This window comes from Contarinia nasturtii, unplaced genomic scaffold (assembly GCF_009176525.2).
Source record: "Contarinia nasturtii isolate CC-2019 unplaced genomic scaffold, AAFC_CNas_1.1 Cnas_scaffold_2166, whole genome shotgun sequence".
Classification (NCBI taxonomy): domain Eukaryota; kingdom Metazoa; phylum Arthropoda; class Insecta; order Diptera; family Cecidomyiidae; genus Contarinia; species Contarinia nasturtii.
In genome coordinates, this window is record NW_022199493.1 from 240,484 (window position 1) to 257,460 (window position 16,977).

A 16,977-nucleotide genomic window follows, 5' to 3' on the forward strand; every position below is an offset into this window, starting at 1 on the left:
AAGTTTGATTTCTTTTTCACAAACATCGATCTTATTTTTGTTTCCCTATCCACATATGCTTTTAAAAAAAATATTCGTAAATTTGGTGGACGCTTCAATGGGCATTGTTAATTGGATTAGACGAATCATACAATGCATCTCATTTTTTTTTCCTGTCTCCCCTTTCTCTTGCCCAATCAGACAAAATAGCTCCATTTCAAAATTGACTCCATTTAATACCCACTAATTTGCCTGCTTTCAATTGCCATAATCACCGTTTTCTTTCTAATTTGATTCACTTATGCTTCGATTGTGATATCACGAATTCACCATAAGTCACTCCGATCATGAATAACAACACAGCAACAAGAAGAAAAACACCATCACATCTCTTTATTATTGAATGGTTTTCTGTATGGTTTCATTTATGTCGATTACGGTTCAATTTTTCGTTTCGATTGATTTTGCCGGTGCGTGCATTTTATACTCGAACATTCTTTTCCAATCGAATTGCCAACAAAATTACACGAAGTTATGCGCGAAATGCGAAGATTTTTTTCTTTAAAAAAAGAAGGTAATTTCATGAACTAAAAAACATGTTCTATGACGTTTGATTCGATTACGTAAAAAATGACTTAAATGCATTGAACCGATTCAACCATGCAAAACTGAAAACTTGACAAACTAAAGGTGAAAATTCCAATGAATTGGATTCATTGATCTTTCATTCTCAAAGTAACACAGCACGTCACAAAGGAAAAACTGTTGGACCGTACACGGGTATGATTTTATATCAAGTATTATAGATATTCATTGGTAACTTAGATGAAGTGTAACGAAAGTAGGATCAGGTGATTTTTTGACGACTTTTTAAAGGGTCAGGTTTGTTGGTCCACTGATTCCTGATAGCCCTCGCCAAAGAATTCATCTATTTCCACATTCCAACTCAAGCAAGCCAAAGTCATTTAAAACCCACTTTTTTCTGTCATTTAAAAAAAATATTCAATTTTTTTTTCTATTCTTTATTCGACAATCAATCAATACAGTAACATGTCACAGAAAGAAAGAAGGAGAAGGGGAGATAGAGAGACTACCTTCATTCTCCAGAAATAATTCGAAATCAAGTTTCAAGTAGGGAGTAGCTGCTGCATAAAATGAACTATCTCCATATATCCGATTGTTTTCATTCAACGATCGTTTTCAATGATTTGTAAATGTTTGAGTGCATCATGACTTGTTCAAAAATTATTCGGATTTCAAGAGTGAAGAATTCTGTTGTGATCCGTAGGCTATTCCCCAATACTCCTGAATGGTTTTAAATTCATTGGTTGATCATTGTGTTTTATTTGAAAATGATCGAAAAATGAAATGCGTGCGTATCGATTAAAAATGTAGGAAATATACAAAAGGCGATGGCCACCTGCTTTCAACCCAAAATTCTTGGTATTTTTGTTATTGTCCGGTGGATCTTTATGGTGGCAGTGTGTTACGGAATTGATTTGAATTTGAAACGGTTTGAGAATGTGGGAAAAGAATTGCGTTAAATGTTTAAAGTTGTCGGCGGCCAAAAGTGCCAAAGGTAAATGACTGTGCTTCATCAAGAATGACGATCGGGCAAGAGGAACGGTGAATAAGAATTGAGGAAATAAATTGGTTGTCTCAATTTTCAATCTCATATTTTTCTGATTACATTGGTCATGTATGCCGACAACAATTCGATTTTTTTCTTTATTCACATCGACTAATTTTACACTTTGGAAAATCAATTTCTTTATTCGTATCTCTCTCTCGCTCTCGCTCTCGACTTTAATCGTTCTGCGCGTGTGTTTGTGGCGCGGAAAACTAATTTATAATTTTCTACCGCAAAATAACATGAAAAAAGAGAGTTTTGATACAATTTTCGATTTTTTTCTCTGCCGAAGCACGTTTATCACATTCAATAGTCGGCTAATTGAATTAATAACGCATACCGTCCGATTGATGGCCATTAAATGAAATTGAATTGCACAAAGAGAACAGAACATTGATGTATGATTGACCTTTGCACGTAAAGCGAATGAAAAAAAACAACAACCACCATTTTTTCAGTTATTTTTGGAATTGATTGAATAATGCGGTTGATCGGCCGCGATTATATTGTATAAATCATAGTAATAATTCATAATTTTATCGACACACGCTGATTTTAAATTCAATTTCTCGATGTTATGCAACTGGAATGAATCTCAAAAATTTAATCGAATTTCAATTTTTTTTTTTCATGAAATTTGATTTCAATTTTTTGTCGGTTTCAGTTGGGGCTCTTTTTTGCCATTCATTCGATTTGTCTCACTCGATGTACTTTCAATTTCGGCTTACACGATTTGTATTTTTTTTTTTTTTTTTTTTCATGTGAATGGTACAAAAATTGCGCGATTTGAACTTAAACGAATCATAGATGATATTGTTTCAATTCGGGAAAAAAAGCACCACCCAATGTGTGCCAATGCCTAATGGATGCCATTTATGACGCTTTACGGCACACAGTGTCAGCATGTCGAAATCATTTGAATTCTCTTGAAACAAAAAGCGATGAATGAATCGCCAATACTGAATACGGAACTTGCAGCGGCGATTGTGTGCGATGCGTGCGTTCATGTATATCTGGTCAAAATTGGCTATTCTCCAGTTTATTGCCATTCCTATTGCGTATATTGTATATATGGTCTTTAATGTCATTCACACAATGTGTCGATGTCTTCATCAATTGAGATGAAACGTTTTTATTTTTCCGTTGAGAATAAAAACTGGTTTGTCGTTGTGCATTTATAAACGTGTTCTCTTTCTCTCATTTTAGGTTTCACCAAATTTGGATTTTCTGCTGAGTTTCCAGAAGTGATAACAAACACAACATATATACACATAACGGACATACAAACAGCAACCAAACATCAAGCGGGCCATATTCTGCGTACGATTCACGTTGTCATTGTGTGTAAGTATCTGATTATGTAGACTGTTTTTTTTGTGTTCATGAAATAAACCATAAAAACAGAACAATAACGCAAACAAGAATTGAACAAATGAAAGAGAGAACGAATGAAGAAAAAAGAATACCCATAAACACCAAACGCAAAATGTAATGACAAAATTCCAAACGCCTTTGCGCGCTCAAAACTTTAAATAGAAACACATGAGAGAATGGAAGACAGAGAAGCATGAACTATAAACAATTGTGGTATAAATAAAAGCGAATAAAGCGTAAAATGTGACGATCACATGTAATTTGAGATGTCGACGACATGACAAGTTCTTTTTTTCTTCGTGCTCGTTTCGCTAGTGCTTCAAACATGGGACCGAAGCAACGAAAACAAACACAATTTGAACATAGATTGAACAATTCTGCGAAAAAGTCCATACACACATCAAAGACAGACGGAATTTTTTGAATATATTTTTTTGGGAGATTTTCTTCTTCTTCGTGTCGGTCATATAGAAATTTTTCTGAAAAGTGTCAATAGTCCGAATGAACTCTTGAACTAGCCCCAACTCTGGCATGCAATTGGCAAGTAGATCTTTGATAAGGCATGCATATGTCCTGTGTTACAGCGTGTGTGTGTTTTTTTCGGGCGCTCAATCGAAGCATTTCAATGTTTTTTCCCTTTCTTCGAAAGTCAAACAACAAAGTATCAAGAGTTTGGAGAATTGTAGTTTAGTTTATGCGATATGAAGCCCTTAAAGTTACGATTGACAAATACTTCTACCGAAAAATCAAAGACAATAGAAATAGCGTTAAAAAAGTCACCAAACATGCATTTTTCGCTTGGATGCTTTTGTATCCATCTATCGAAAGCGAGAGAATTTCTCTTTTTTTCACTTCAAAATTGAATTGAATTCATGCGACTGAGTATAACGGCACATTGCCAAATTCCCATTAATCAGATAAAATCAATATTGCCATAGCAAAAGCGAGTCTTTTTCAAGAATAATTCAATTTAAGATTATCCTCCGTAAAGAGTAAAGGCTTACAATCATTTTTTTTTTTTAAATAAAAAATGTAAGCGGAAAAATAGAGATATGCAGCTGAAGAGTTTCGACAGCGAGAAGGAAAGGAAACGAAAAGACAACAAGAGAGAGAGAGAGTGAGAGCGATAGAGAGAGAGATACAATGAACTTTGCGAATATAAACTCCCCGTCATTAAGTAATCGATTCTACGTAGATTATGCCAATATCAATTACGGGCACAATTTTCTGCGTGGTTATTTCCCGTCTCTCTTCTCTCTTCGGCCAATTTTCGCTTAAGAAGCACAGCACCGTTTGAAGCGAATAAATAAATAGGTATTGTTATTTGTTTCCATTATATGATACTAGGTTTAAGTTGGCGATTAAGTTGCTGATTTTGTGTTACGAACGATCGAAAAGTCGGGCCGTTTATATTGAATTCAAATATATATTCGATATGCACTAGTATGGTTGCACACACAATGTACGCTCACGTTTATTGTTATCAATGTGCGCGATATGTACCCCGGACCCACCATTTTTCTTCTTCAATGCTTTGCCCTCTGACTCATTCAGTTCATCGTTGTTGGTTTTTTTTTTTCGTTCGGTCGTGTTTAATCTGTCTAATTTTAATTACTGGAAATTGCGATTAAGCCAGCAAGCGAAAAAAAGAGCAGTTCGTTCGGGGGAGGGAGACGAAATACGATAATCGCTTGTCGGTGAAAACATCGTGCAATCGCCGCCTTCGAATATTCGGCGTAGTTTTCGATTCCCATGAGAGATATTCGCCGCATATCTTGAACCCAGGATGCATGAAATATGGTAAACAATAAAAAAAAACTGCTCCCATATTCGTATTGCATATTTTGTTGTTGTTTAGTTTCAAATGACGGTCTTATTCACCTCTCTCGTATGTTTATTTAATTAATTTTTTCATTAAAATGACCAACGATCTGTGAGAAGCATATCATATTTCCAGTGACAAGAATGAACTGAAAATGCAATTTATTTTCCATAAACACGTGTGTGAGATCATGTAAAATCGATGGCTTCATCGAACTCATTGTTGCCGCAAAACCTTTTTTTTTAATTGACACATTAGAAACGTGCACATTTCAAATCCATACGAATTTATTTCATCGCAACTCTATGACTTATAAGTCCCCTAACCGGGGATTTCGTTGACATATTTATATGTAAACGTCAGTGGCATCTAAACCGAAAACCCCACCTTTGGTTCCACATCAGTAGCTATTTCTGTGACAAAGTTTTCGCTTTAATTTAAAATAAAATAAAAGCTTTTAATTTTTATCCCACATTTTTTGAAAAAAAAATCCCCATTTAAAATTCATTTTATTATTAATTTAAAGCGTACGTGTGATGTTTGTCTGTATATATTGTTTCTCGCATTCAACAACTACAATGAATATCTTTGATTTGAACTATATATTTCAAGGGAACAAGAGATGGCGTTGTCGTAGATTTAGGAACGGACAATAGTCATCATATTACCGGGTTTAAGTTCCCCACTCCGATCCATCATTAAGGTGTAAATAAAATGCAATGAAAATGTCGAAATGTGGCTCAAATTACTCCACACGCACACAGTCTATTTGCCAAAAGCCGCATTCTCATACACACGAATGACGACGATGGCATTCGATTACTTGTGTTTGAACGATTAAATGTGCACTTTTTTATGCATAATCTAAACTTATTATTATTACAATGGTTATTGTCGTTTATAGCAGCAGCAGCACTTTGAAATTTCACTTCATATATTCTTGGCACGCAGCAAATATTTTAAAAAAATTGTACAGAAAGCCTTTTATTAAACGACGGCGACAAATGAACTTGAACCATCAGCACATTTTTAATACATACAGTTCACCAAAGCACGTCAAAGTATTAAAAGCAGAAATACACTCCCGACCCATGTCTAGACATACAAACAAGCAGCTTAACAATTTCATTTTCAATTGATCCCCGTCGAAATGAAGTGAGATTTTCTTCAAATCAGATAAAAATGTCATGAATTTTGTCACAGTTTCTTGCAATGAAAGACACATTCTCAATGAGATAGTCCCATTCTCTCCGCATGGAATGGCAGAAATTAGATTTTCACGTGCTTGAATTGAAATCCATTTAAAATTTAAGTTTCACGCCTATTTTTATAATAAGATTTGATTTGTGCTGAGACTTTCATTCCAGTGTACTTAATTCTGAATGGGGAAAAAGTCTTTGCCATCGGTAAAATGTGATGGAAATAACAGAGGTGTTGGAACTTTACACTTTAGAACAAAGTTTCAACACCGTCCACCGTCGTTGATGAAAAACAAGCACAGTTTGTAGGGCGTACAATTACAAAGGGTCTCAGGTGAAATTATATAGAAAAAATAAGTGAAGCAATGACCATTCACTTGTAATTCAATGCCACGAATTTTGCTTTTGGCATAGATAGTTCGGTGCAAACACTTAATATTCGCCATAGGCAACATAACCGTGACCAAATGGTGATGCGCATTTCACTTTCGTTTAGAACGATTTATATTTAAGTTATTTGGCCGTTGAATGAACACCAGAACTTAATGAGGTACAAAGCACTGACATGAAACCAACCATAAAGAAAGACGAACAGCCAGCACAAACAAATGATCAAAATGAATATGTGCTTTTCATCTCGAGTCGCATTCAAGTGTTTTTAATATTAAATGGTCTCTTTTTCATTCGGTCTATGCGTCTTGGTTTCACTCTCTTTCTCTCACGTGCGCGCCCGGCTCTTTGACATTATAATTCCACTGTCTCTGGCTTCCTGTGTTGAGTTCGGTGAGAGTAGCGATTACGGAAATATGTGTGTGTAGGTGGTTGATGCACTATGATGAAATTGGCGTTTGATGTTCTAGTTGAAGAACATTAAATACGTGTGAAATGCTCGAGCGCGTGCATCGAATGTGAAAACCATGTATGCCACCGACAGAAAACCGTAATTATAATGAACGGAAATTACGATTCAACGAACGAAAACTACTCTCCCTCGATCTGACGCAAAGTGCATATTGCAAAATGCCATCACTGGTGACACGCGCTTTTCGTCTAAAAGCTGTTAATGAATTTTTCCCGCTGTACATATATACATATATCGTAAAATTTATCACATTTTTATGCGCAAATGAAAAAAAAACTTACCGCTGACTCATTTTTAATGGCTTGATGGTTATTATTTTTTTTAAATTCAAAGAATGCTTCGCTGAAAAGAATATTTGTAAAGCGATTTGTGTTTCGTCATGCTTGCATAAATGTGGGCATTAAGTATGGGTGCTGTAGTTTCTGTTGTGATTGATGTGTAAACGGATTAAAACGGCACTTAGTGTATATGCCGCGCTCTACTGACTGTTGATGACGATGCTCTGTTGTAGCTGTCTGCTCGTGATTACAATACATCGCATTCTTACGATGATTATTTGCACATTTTCACCTTCGATATCATTCAGTTGGATGAATCAGTCGCTGGTTATTAATTGAAAATGCATATATTAACACCTTCATCGCAACGATTATAAGTTTTAAGCAAAAATTCATATTATTACATATTTTATTGTTTTAACGATGCAGGTGACGGTTTTGAAGTATTTTACAACATATTTCATAGTATACATTCTTTCACTCTAAATGCTCGCTCACTCTCCATACCTCTTATGTTGTGCAAGTCTCTACAGCTTTTTCCTCTCGCCTTTCTAGCATATTTGAGCTAAGAGGAGAGCACGCTCAGTATTTGATAGCTTTCTCAGTCAAAGTATTCGAATTCGAACTTCGGAAGTAATATAAGAATAAGAAGAAGCGATGACATCAAAATAAATTGAATTCATTCCCATTGGAATGCGATAAATTCAGTTTTTTTTTCTCAAATGTCCACTGCTCATCATAATTGAATTGCATTTGGAATTGCTATCAATTGGTGCCATTCGATGAGGAAAATTCAATATTGACTGCATTTTCCACAACAATTCTTGTTATGCAACGCAATGTGAATTATTATACAAAAGAATGCTGTATTTATATTGCACAAGACGATCGAAAGTATTTGGGTCAACTATACGATATGAAAGACTCAACAATATGGTGAAGAAAAAAGCATGCGAAATTCTATTGAGTGAGAGAAAAGAAATGTGCAACGATTGTCTTGAAAATGAAAAGATACCTTTCTTTTGAGAGAATTATCTCATGAGCGTATTAAATTCAATTCAAAGCTGCTTTTCTTAAAGTTTTCGAAACAAAAAGATGCGGAAAGGAACTTTCGGAAATTTTTCATGGAAATGCGAAAGATTGGCCGTAAACAACTACATATCGATCCATTTGAGTTGAATGTTTCTTCGAATTCAGTTCAGTTACGGCAGCTTGAAGCTACAAAGGTATTTCCTTGCCGAAATCCGGTTGCTCAAAATAAATGCGGGCATCATGAATACATAGGCATACATTAATTGATTTCAAAATGTCGATAAATATTTGGATTATTAAGTAAATAAGTGAATCGATGTGTAAATAACAATCTTGCTATTAAGAAAGCGAATCATTGCAATCACGATCGAAAATAACGTTTACAAAACTGAAGGCATCCACCATTACAGACACGTACCCGATTGAGATTGAAATGGAGATTTTCAATTCCGAACTGCTAGAGTATGAAAATGCCTGAATGGAGAGAAAAAATAAGTTTTTCCACAAACGTTGTATTTGTCATGAATACACTCACATACACGACGAACACACTCTTTGAAAGGGCGAAAATTGTATATGGTATAGTCAAGAGCACACCTCGAGCAAATTGATTTGGTTAGCAATCCAAATTAAGAGCAAACACACTTAAAATGCCATGCACAAGAATGGGGAGATGGGATCCAAAAAGAAGCCGGGGATATTGCAAACATTCTTCGTGCGCCTTTGTGTTTGCCCGTTTGTTAATTTAGCCCGATGCCACGGGGCGGTTGTTGTTGTGTTTTTATTTACCAATGTCAGCAGTTTGATTCATTTGCTCATCTAATCCCCATAAGTTGTGTCAGACCAAAGTAAGCACGTCATACTCATCTTCCAAAACGAGGAGTCTCTCTCTCTCTCTTTCCCTCATTTTTAATGCTCTTTGGAAAGGCGATGCAATATGCAATACGTGAACTGTGTGAAATACAGATGCGGATGTGGCTGCTTCATTTTTGTTATCGTTCCGTGTGTGTGTGTGTGTATTTTTTGTTCTAAGTCGATGATGCTTTTGTTGATAATATTATATTATTTGAGCACGTCGACGACAAGATAATCGTACAATGATACGTTTATAATGGTGCATTGTGCCGTGCGTATGTGTGCTCAAATCATAATCCACTCGCCGAACCCCCCGAAGCCCGCATGTGTACACATTTGCTGTAATCTTCACCTCGCATATATTACGTAATAAAAAAATGTACGTTTGATGAATTGCGGCGATGCTCACGTTTGTCATCTTTCTTTTCTTTTGTACATTTTGATATTATGTTTGTATTTTCTTGAGCCATTTTCAATTTTATGCGGCTGTTTTTTTCTACTCTTTCATTTTACACGCAAAAAAACAACGCAACACTCTCATCCTCATTCGTCCATCGCCTTTTCTTCGGCATTAACGGTGGATTTGTATACAGATGAAAAACACAAAAAAAAAAACCGAACAAACAGCACATTGGATGAAGAGTTTTTGTTGTTGTTGATTTATGGATTGCCGGTGTTTTCTTTTATATCTGCGTTGTGTAATGCACACCGGCGACAGCAAACCGAATGAAGAGCGAAAGAACTTTGGTTATTCTTACTGTGTGTTTTGTTTTCTTCGTTTCGTTTGTGTTTTTTTTTTTTTTTCGTTCTCTGTTGAAATGTAGTGTAAGTGTGCTTTGTCTGCGACACAACAGACGCAGTAGCAGCATTGACAGTAGCAAAAATCTGCGCAAAATGTAGACAAAACACGGATGAATTGTCGATACCACGCGCTTCGAATGACAATCAGCAAAATTACAACTGATTTCAACAACGTGAACCAAAATTCACTATTTGATGGAAATGAACGTTGCCCATGTGATTTCTCTCTAGTAGTGTGTCTCGACCACTCGAAATTCGAGCTGCAGTTGGGTATGCATTTCTTTTCTCACTCACTTTGTGCGGATGTTTGGTTTCGGGCGCTTGTGCAATGACTCGAGATTTTTATTATTATTACACGGACGTGCATTTTCGTTTGTCGACGATGTTCTTAACGAAGTTTGCTCATCAAGACAGCGTCATATACAAAAGACGACAACTGAACGAGCTACAGAATTATGGGCACATAGTGTTTCTATTTTTTTGCCACTCTCTCTCTCTTTCTCTCTCTCTCTTTCACTTTCAATTCATATTTGCTCTTTCATCAAATTCAAGAGATTTTTCGCCTTCTGGACAAGCACACTGATAGATATGAAACAAAATAAAAATGGTTCACTCTTGACATGAAATGCACTCATTTCTGGCGACTCGATTTTTTTCACTGACTCTTCTGTTCTCTTTTTATTCACTTGTCTAATGCGCTTTTTTCTGCTGCGGTATGTGCTTTCTGCCTTTTGTCTTCGTCGCTTTATTGCAAAACTACTAAGATTCAAACCTATCACCGATGAGAGTGAACGCATCGCTTCCACATTCTTCTGTGCATTAAACAAATCCACAACAACACACTGGAATTTCTTTTGTGCAACTCGGCAATACAGAATTTTGTCGCTCGTCTTTTTTTTGCTATCTATTGCTATTACTCTCTCTTTCTCTTCCATTCTTTCGAAGAAGAAAAAAGAAACCTCTCTGTTTCTGTGCTTCTTCAATCTTCTGTGCTTCTCCAAGAAAAAAACCTTTTTCTAAGAATGATGAAAAACTTCAGCGAAACAGAAAATATTCTTAACTCTTAATATAAGAAGAAAAAGACAAAAAAAAAAATCTCGAAAACAAAATTCAAACTGACTTCTCAACACAACGATTGATCGACACACAATCTCAAAGTCATTTTTCTCGTGATCAAAACATTCATTCAATCTGTCTTTCTCTCTGCACGAACAAAGTGAAAAATGGAACATCTCGTCTTTTCTGTCGAAAAAAAAAACGAATCTTTTCTAAAAACATCTTCGACCGCTATCGATTTGTATTATCAGTCACGTAAAGTGCTTTTCTGCACATAATACAACACAAAATCCACTGTATTGCATTGCATTTTGCATGCCAAAGCCGATAAAATGGCCAATATCCCATTTGCATTTCAAGACATCGCAAAAGATAACGTGCATTGCAGCTGGCAAGTTTCACTTGGTGTCATTAATTGAAATGTCTAGAAGCTTCAATTGCATATTGGATTTGTCGTTAGAATAAATAGTTGTTGTTGTAGTGCGTTAGTTTACATTTTTAACAGAGAGGATTTTTAACAAGTCAAAATGACAACGCAACAGGAGCGGAAAAAGGTGCGCATTTTTATCGCGCGCGCGAATAAAAAAAATTTCCGGGCCCGTCTATCAACGGCTGTAAATGTGATAAACAAATGAGTAGATCCACATCGTATTCGAAGCGCGGCCATTGTTCTTACACAACATTCGCATCCATCGCTAAGCAAAAAAGGAACGAGATGCGATTGCTGCGTATTTAATTTCTTCGAATGGTTTCGTATTTTACATAAAAGCGTGCACAATTCGCGTACATATATATTCCGTCGTCCGCAATTTATTCCAGTCTATTTGTAAAAGCAATTTCTTCAAGCCATTTGCAGAGTGCAAATAAACTGGCGAATGGATTTTATTGTGCACACACACACACACACACACACACACACATCTCTGATAAATTGCACACTTCTGGATTATTGCAAATTGTTGTCGCTACCATTTCCTACTTGCATTCTTCGATTAAAGCAACCGACCGTTTGGAATTATGCAAATCGAGATTTAAGTTGAACTCAGTGGGTGAATTTGTTTTCGATTTGTGCACACGAAAAATGTGTCCAAAACATTCGAAGTGGCCAAAAGTGTTGATAATATTTTTTTAGCTTTGAGTCAATGAGGTTGGTACGGTACTAATTGCTGTGCATTTAATATGCCGTCATCGTCAATTCCCACAACATATAGTCACTCGCACTTACAACTTCTACAAATGCTCTTCACCATCACCAAACACTTCATATTCGAAGAGTCGTGCGTCTCCGAAGACCATATCGAAAATTAACAGAAACAAGCGTGATTATACCGAAAAGAAAAAGAAGAAGAGTGAAGAAGAATAAGAAGAAAAAGAACAAGAAACCATCATCCGCTTAACAAGCTCCAGTTCTAATTGAATCGAAGAAACGCTCACTCTCGGTATGACTCATTTGTTTTGCGTTCGGTACAGTACGTTGGGTGTATTTAATGAATGCAAAGCATTTTACCAAATGAAGATTGAAAAATTGAGCAAACTTGTACTTTGTGGTATGAAAATTGCAAAATATGTACAAGCCAAAATGGTAAAAAGTCACATGAATTACACTGAAACATCGACCAAGTTGGAAGAGAAAATGTCGTTTATTTTGATTTAGAGTGTTTCGGAATATAATTTTTTTCCGTGCCGAGTAACACGCGCAAAAGGTCTTACGAAAATGTTCCGAAGACTTTTGTATTTTTAGCAAAAAGTGTGAGAGAGAGAGAGAGCGGGGAAGAAGTCTGTCGCGACAATCTTTGCCGTGCATAAATTGAAAACTTATCAAAATTATTATTTGGCAAAGAAAGAGCCGACAAGAAAAAAAAACTTTTTAATATATAATTCTAAGCAGATATTTGTGTGACACGCAAAAAGCGAATATCAAAAATTGTGCCACGTTTTGTATGCCGAAAACAAGTCAAACAAAAAATTTGACAGAAGAATCTTCATTTAGTAATGGTTTACTTCAATTCCATAAAAGCGAAATCGTTTGAGTTGGTACCTTGATTGAGAATGAAAGATGCACTGAAGTTGAATGAACAATCGAAAGTCCAAAAAAATTAAAAAAGCGACGACGAGCTGAAAGTAAATGAAGTCGTTTACCATCGTCGTCATTGTCATCGTCTACAGAATAGAATCGGGTTAGCCAACGAAATTGTTATACATTTTATTACGTCTGCATGTGAAACAATTCACATGAATAATGACAATGAAACATCGTGGCTTTGCAATATATACTCTCTTTACATGTTTATATCCCAACCAATTCTGTTGTCGTATCTATCTCCTGCTCCTCTCTCACTATCTCTCTCTCTCTTTCGCTCGTGTGCTCGGAACCGCGTGAATTTGTTGAGGTTGTAATTTAAGTGAAAATTGGTTTTCATGTGCACTGGTGTACGGATAATAATTTTCGTAAAAGCAACGTGATCACACACCATTCGGAGCATTAATTTAATGCGATGTGATGTGAGAGTGAGCATGTACGAATTTGCTAGTGTGTGGATTTGTGGATAGTGGCAAAAAGCAAACAGAGATAAAAATGTGTCGATAAAATCCCGAGCGATGTTTCTGCAATTGCATCGCACATACGTGCGCATTTTAATATGTACACACATATAACAACCCAATATATTTGCATATTGGGTTCTAATGTACCATTAAATGTATGCATTCGATATATATGTGTGTGTATATCTTCTCGTCTGTCGAAAATATTCTTCTATAGAAAAAAAAATTGCACATTGAACTGAATTATTATCAAGATAGATACTATGAATGTGTGTTACACACTTGTTATCTATGAATAGAAAAAGAAGTGCGGATGAAAGAAGGAAACACACACACACACACTGCCAATCTCTATCTCTTTTCCTCTATCTCCCCAATGTACTTTGCATGAAGGTAAATTCAAGCTCCTGAACGCATAAAAAAAATCAACCTTTCCATACCAAAGCGATACAGATAAACGGTGCGACGAATCATAATATAAAATATACAAAAAATTTACACGAAAAACGAGAGAAAAATGAGTGGTAAAAGAATGAGAAAGAATTGAATAAACCAATGAATGTTTTAGGGCACAATCGCATCGCACAAGAGTTTGTTTTTTTAACTGAACCACACACACACGCACACACCATATTCAAAGAATGATGAACAAATTGTTCGTATAAATAAAACGTTTACATATGAATTCATAAGAACGACGACGATGGCTTCGAGAGAAAAAAAATGAGTGAAGGAGACAACAGCGATAGAAGAAGAATGAATAAAAAAATAGCGAACCAAACAAGAGAAAAGAATGAAACGACAAAGGCAAGAATCATTTGCAAGTATCACAAAGCAGTCAGCACGCATCGCAATTGTGATTACACTAGTGTAACATGCATGCATTATATCTTGACTCGTTCTTGGATCACGCCATTTTAAACGCAGCTCACGTAACAAATATTGGATTTTTTTTATATGCGTATTTTGTAGCGAGATAGATTCCGACCGGCAAGCGAAGAAGAAGTTGGCAAAAAAAAATTCATCCAAAACCATCGCCGAACGAGATGTATGCAAATAATTTTGCTTTCGCTATCGCTCGCTGTGTCTTTCTCCCATTTTGTGATTGCTTCAAAACGTAAAGTTTTTCAAAAGTAATCTTGAGTGTTTTTGTCGTGGCTTAGCATTCAATTATTTGATTTGTGTATTCTATTCACCCTGAATTGCTTGGTGTTTTGATGGTAACATTTTGTTTTATCTGATGTCGACATGCGATCTCGTGTTGACAATTTCAAAATGATGCATTTGGTACATTTCCACCCGATTTGTGCAAAAGTTAAAGCGATTCAACCAGTCGATTGTCCACAATATCATTTTTTTTTATTCTGGCATAAAATAAGCCCCCTTTCACAACACACAATTTGCTTCTAGATAAGAATTGGCAGCAATTCTCTTGAAATGTTATGAGCTGATTACGATAAGTGTATGACCAACAAACAATGCAAGATAAAAGAGATATTTTTTCATTTGACTACGACGATATCATCTATTTGGATCTGATAACGCATTGTGCCGATGTGTGGGTGTGTGCAATGGTGGTTTTTTCGCAAAAGGGGACGCATGTAGTGAGTATGTAAATTTTGTGTTTATTGCTCTGGTCACTTGATGAGATTTGAAGTTGGATGGCATGAAAATGGCCCCTAAAAACGTGAATTGGGTCAATGATAATCATAACTTTTGTTGTTGGAAATTTTGTTGTTTATGTTTTGAGTATGATTCGTTCACTCTGAAGTGGTAAGTGTGCTCATGTGCGAATTCCATGATCTATCCGATTGTCCGAAATTGAACCGAAGGGGCTGCTGCAATTTACTGCCATTATTATTCCGGAGCTGAAATTTTTTTTACGGCTCATATTATCGGCGTATATCATCAATTTTATATTCGCGAAACCGCAACGAATGCCGAACAAACTTTTCGGGTCGGTCGTACCCGGACGGCAGATAGTCAAACAGACGAAAATGTAGGGAGGAAATCGCAATTTCATTTTTCCAAATTGTCAAAATTCAGATGATTTTATTATTAAAGTTTTTTTTCCCTGCTCGATCTTTTCTCTTTCGATTTGCTCACTCCGTATCCCTCTCTGTCGTTCTATGTATTCTCTTGTCGCCTATAAACGCACATCAAATTTTCGTTCAATATAAAATACCAAAAATTAAAGTGTGGAAAGAGATTGAGAAAAAAGCCACAAAAATTGAGATGAGAGGTTTCGTATAATTGGGCGGAAAATGTGTAGCTAACTTTAATCAATAATAATGAATGTGAATGGCAAGAGGCTATTTATTCGATGTGAATGCAAGAGCCGTGCTTTAAAATCTGTTGACGACAGCAGGAGGTCGAAAGTTGATGAGTTCAACAGGAATAAATTAAAAACCATTCTGAATTAAAAAAAAAAAAACCAAGTTTACTTTGATCACGTCGATAAAAAAAACTCACTCCATATTTTCGTAGTCAAGTGAATATTTTTGGGTTTCCGTCATTTAAAATATGCATCACTCACTCTCGCTGACACTCTCATTAATTCAATCTTATTTTCATCGACATTAAACAAAAATTCTTCGAACAGTAAAAAAAGTTACTGTTGGTAACAAACTGAAATGGCCGTATAATTATTGAAAATTGTCGCTAATGAACCATTTTACTGCAGTGTGTGTGTGTGTGTATCTAATAATTTTTAATAATTTCATCGTCGTCCAACGATCTGCTCGGTATTATGAAAATGAATCTATTGGCCGTTGAGCCAATCAGGGGGAGCCAAGTTCTGAGAATGTGCGAGTAGACATCGGTTGCATGCAATCACGACCATAAAATATAATGAGCAGCACTTGAACACTGGCAATGAATGTCAATTGAAAAATTAGCTCAATTTACATGTTTCGGTATTTATGAATACATTGTAATTATCTAGATAATGCCACATACACGCGCATTCCAAAATAGAGAACGCATTCAAACGCTCTTCGGGTTCTTTTATTTTAATTTTTCGGCCAGAAAATTATTCGAAATAGCTGATCAAAAGTGGCTTCAAACAATGTGTGCGGTTGGTGTAGGTGTTACCGTTTACTAATTATTAACGCATCAATGTGTTTGACCATCTGATTGTAAGTAATATGTGTACATGAACATTGCGATTAACGATGACTTCGAGCCAAATATTTTGATTAGCCATGTGAAAATTGCACACGCACAAATTTACTCATGTTTAATTTACTCCGTCACCACGTACACGAAAACACACAGAGAGAGAGAGATGCTTTGTACAGAAATGCAATGTTCAATCAATGCATAATGTGTGTATTTTTCATTGCGCCCCCACAAAAATCGGTTGCGAGTCAATTGAAACGAAGTTCAATGAATTGTTTTGTATTCACTGAGCAAAAAACCATTGGAGCTATGTGTGTGTGTTTATCGGAACTAATCGACGCCCACGCAGCACATTGGGCTTTCTGTTATCAGTGAATGAGAGTGAATTAAAATAGAATGAGAACTTCTGACAAAGGCATACGATC

At 36.0% G+C, this 16,977-nt stretch overlaps 1 protein-coding gene across 2 annotated transcripts in view; it reads left to right on the forward strand.

Moving 5' to 3' along the window:
* The window catches only part of LOC116347928 (protocadherin-like wing polarity protein stan), a 91,419-nt gene that overhangs the window by 25,731 nt on the left and 48,711 nt on the right, over positions 1–16,977 (forward strand). For both annotated transcript variants that reach the window (XM_031778738.1, XM_031778737.1), the window contains exon 2: positions 2,816–2,953. The gene's annotated coding sequence lies outside the window, so the exon portion shown is untranslated. The remainder of the gene's footprint in view (positions 1–2,815; positions 2,954–16,977) is intronic.